Genomic DNA, 4,531 nt, shown 5'->3' on the forward strand with positions numbered 1-4,531 from the left:
CGATTGGTAAATTCGTTGGGCAGTAAAAGTATCAATACTGGAACGGATGCGCCGTAAGAGGTTCACTCTTCCTGCTGCCTTCTTGTAAATTTTTTGAAAATGAGTTTCAAAATTAAGTGTCGGGTCCAGATGCACGCCGAGGTACTTATAACATGTAGTGGTGTTGATGGGAAAACCGTTGACTGAGAGCTTGACTTGACAGCCTTGAAACAGATGCAACCGCTTACCGGTACCAAACAGCATCACCTCAGATTTTCCTTTCTTCAGATTAAAAATAAGTTCATTATCACGAAACCAGTTAGAGAGATTATCTAAGTCCTGTAAAAGGCTGCCTTGTATCGCATCGATATCACTTGAGGATGTAAAAATCACCGTATCGTCGGCGTAAGTGATAATCTTACAATGACGAAGGGGACTATGCACATCGTTAAAGAAGATGAGAAAAAGGAGGGGCCCAAGAATCCTTCCCTGAGGAACTCCAGTGTTAACTGGATTTGGTTCAGAAAGCACACCGTGAAATTGAACGATCTGCTTGCGATGGAATAACTAATCTTTATCGTCAAAGAGTGACTCAAGCAGTCGAAGGCCTTACTCATATCAGTAGATAAAACATACAACAGTTGTTTTGTGCCGGCGGCCAGTTTCCGATCGTCTATCAGTCCAAGCAAGTTTCTTCCTATGCGTTGTCATTTTGGAGTACAGAGTTTTATCATAGTGGCATATCACCTGGTGACTTAATAACTGTTCAAATATCTTGTCAACTGCTGTAAGGGAAGTGATAGGGCGATAGTTTTTTTGCATCCCGTCTATCCCCCTTCTTAAAGACAGGTGTCCATTCACCCATTTTCCACGAAGTCGGCCATTCGCTCTTATCTATACAATGGTTGTAAAGAGGGTTGGTTAGCGATGTTGCTGTTCCCTTAGCCACATTCTTAAGAAGCTTCTGTGAGATCGCGAAGTCTCATCCACTTGATTTCTTTGGGGGTGATCTTTTCAAGTGCCTCTTACACTTCAGCCATCGTAAATCAAAATTGTTTTCTTTGTAAACTTCTTGTATGCTTCTAAAACTATCATCTTCTCGGTCAGACTACTAACTTGATATCCAATATTTAATGCCGCATTGGTAAAGTACCTGGCCAGCATTTCTGCCACTTCATTTTAATTCTTTTCCACATTGTTTCCCTCAGTTTTTAGGAGTATTGCTGTAGATCCCTTGCCTTTGTTGCTAATGAACGGGTTTGGAAGTGAAGTAGGATTTATCTGGTCGATCTCTGCGTTCTTCCGTCTTTTTGTACCAATATGTGCGGCTAAGTTTCGGTACTTCCTCTTGAGTTAGTGAGTTCCAAGTTCTCGGCCGTATACAATACTAGGGAAACTTTCCAGTGTACTTTCTTTCCATTCTCAGAGCATTTTTCCATAACATCAGGTGATGGTCACTTATCTCTGGGTTGTAAACCCCGCACCTTTTGAACAACTCTGGGGTGTTTGTGAGCAGCATATCCAAAAGCGTGCAAAAGTGTGTCGTGACTGGTAGGCTCTGTTATTAGGCTAAATCAGGAGCCATTATGGCTCCTGGCTAAATTAAATACCTCCAGTTTCCTCACCCCAACCAGGGCTGAGCCTGTCCTAGTTTAAGTCTCCTAATATAAATGTGCCCTGCTACTGAAGACAGGCCCACCCAAAAACGTAATTTATTTCTTCCTCTACATTCTGCATGTAATAATTTTGATTCAGTGATCTCCCTTTCGATTGCCTAGGTGCCTGTAAAGCGCTAAACACAATATTTATTTCCTCCTTATCGTACATTCAACAGCAATAGCTTCCAGGGTCTTGTAGCTCTAGAAAAATAAGCAATGAGTCCACCTTCCCCTTTGGTTCTCTCTCTGCGATACATATGGTACATATGGTCTAAACTGCTCGTCGAAATAAGAGCTGTCAATTTGGGTTTTAGATACATAAGTATTTGCGCTTTAAAGAACCATTCAGCAAGTTAAGTTACTCAAATTAGTTTTGTACGCTGCTAATGTTCAAGTGTGCTACAAAAGCATTGTGTGAGTTGTTTTTTCTTTCTTCAATAATCGAGCTCTCCTGGGGATTAAGACGGACATCATTACCATATAATTCATCTTCAATATCGTTGCCTTCCATCCCCGGCCTTCCATAGACGAACCTGATAACAGTGTGCTTATTTGCGTGTTTAACTCTATTTAAACGAAAGATTCACATTCGCGAATGGAAGATTACACCATGAGAATGTCTGAGCGTAGTCTGAAAAATCCAGGTAAAATACTTGACGGCTGTCTTTGTAAGACCGACACATGTAGCGTGCGCCCATGTATTAAAACCAGAGCACAAAAGGGCGTAAGATGTCATTAAGAAGCAATAACACTGTGTTGCTCCTCCCTTTTTACCCTTCTCTGAGCGTGGCATTTCTAGCCAATAAGGTGACGGAATTAAAAATCTTTAGCCGAGAGCATGAAAAAAAAAAGCAGTAATAAAACCCATAAAGTACGCTAAACACCTCAGCTAAGCAAAGTGCTTCCAGTACGTAATGCACCTCAAGTAAGCAAAGCACCTCAAGTGAGGAAAGCACCTCAAGTAAGCAAAGCACCTCAAGTTAGCAAAGCACCTCAAGTAAGGAAAGCACCTCAAGTAATTAAAGCACCTCAAGTACGCAAAGCACCTCAAGTAGGCGAAGCACCTCAAGTAAGCAAAGCACCTCAAGCGAGCAAAGCACCTCAAGCAAGTAAAGCACCTCAAGTGAGGAAAGCACCTCAAGTAGGCAGAGCACCTCAAGTAAGCAAAGCACCTCAAGTAAGCAAAGCACCTCAAGTAAGCAAAGCACCTCAAGTAAGCAAAGCACCTCAAGTAAGCAAAGCACCTCAAGTAAGCAAAGCACCTCAAGCAAGTAAAGTACCTCAAGTGAGCAAAACACCTCCAGTAGGCAAAGCACCTCAAGTAAGCAAAGCACCTCAAGTAAGCAAAGCACCTCAAGTAAGCAAAGCACCTCAAGTAAGCAAAGCACCTCAAGTAAGCAAAGCACCTCAAGCGAGCAAAGCACCTCAAGCAAGTAAAGCACCTCAAGTGAGCAAAACACCTCCAGTAGGCAAAGCACCTCAAGTAAGTAAAGCACCTCAAGTGAGGAAAGCACCTCAAGTAGGCAGAGCACCTCAAGTAAGCAAAGCACCTCAAGTAAGCAAAGTAAGCAGAGCACCTCAAGTAAGGAAAGCACCTCAAGTAATTAAAGCACCTCAAGTACGCAAAGAACCTCAAGTAGGCGAAGCACCTCAAGTAAGCAAAGCACCTCAAGCGAGCAAAGCACCTCAAGCAAGTAAAGCACCTCAAGTGAGCAAAACACCTCAAGTAAGTAAAGCACCTCAAGTGAGGAAAGCACCTCAAGTAAGCAAAGCACCTCAAGTAAGCAAAGCACCTCAAGTAAGCAAAGTAAGCAGAGCACCTCAAGTAAGGAAAGCACCTCAAGCACGCAAAGCACCTAGAGTAAGGAAAGTACCTCAAGTAAGCAAAGCACCTCAAGTAAGCAAAGCACCTCAAGTACGCAAAGCACCTCAAGTAGACAAAGCACCTCAAGCACGCAAAGCACCTCAAGTAAGGAAAGCTCCTCAAGTAGGCAAAGCACCTCAAGTACGCAAAGCACCTCAAGTAGGCAAAGCACCTCCAGCACGCAAAGCACCTCAAGTAAGTAAAGCACCTCAAGCACGCAAAGCACCTCAAGTAAGGAAAGCTCCTCAAGTAGGCAAAGCACCTCAAGTACGCAAAGCACCTCAAGTAGGCAAAGCACCTCCAGCACGCAAAGCACCTCAAGTAAGTAAAGCACCTCAAGCACGCAAAGCACCTCAAGTAAGGAAAGCTCCTCAAGTAGGCAAAGCACCTCAAGTACGCAAAGCATCTCAAGTAGGCAAAGCACCTCCAGCACGCAAAGCACTTCAAGTAAGTAAAGCACCTCAAGCACGCAAAGCACCTCAAGTAAGGAAAGCTCCTCAAGTAGGCAAAGCACCTCAAGTACGCAAAGCACCTCAAGTAGGCAAAGCACCTCCAGCACGCAAAGCACCTCAAGTAAGTAAAGCACCTCAAGCACGCAAAGCACCTCAAGTAAGGAAAGCTCCTCAAGTAGGCAAAGCACCTCAAGTACGCAAAGCATCTCAAGTAGGCAAAGCACCTCCAGCACGCAAAGCACCTCAAGTAAGTAAAGCACCTCAAGCACGCAAAGCACCTCAAGTAAGGAAAGCTCCTCAAGTAGGCAAAGCACCTCAAGTACGCAAAGCACCTCAAGTAGGCAAAGCACCTCCAGCACGCAAAGCACCTCAAGTAAGTAAAGCACCTCAAGCACGCAAAGCACCTCAAGTAAGGAAAGCTCCTCAAGTAGGCAAAGCACCTCAAGTACGCAAAGCATCTCAAGTAGGCAAAGCACCTCCAGCACGCAAAGCACCTCAAGTAAGTAAAGCACCTCAAGCACGCAAAGCACCTCAAGTAAGGAAAGCTCCTCAAGTAGGCAAAGCACCTCAAGTACGCA

The sequence above is a fragment of the Orbicella franksi genome, chromosome 1 (genome assembly GCF_964199315.1).
Source record: "Orbicella franksi chromosome 1, jaOrbFran1.1, whole genome shotgun sequence".
Taxonomy (NCBI): Eukaryota; Metazoa; Cnidaria; class Anthozoa; order Scleractinia; family Merulinidae; genus Orbicella; species Orbicella franksi.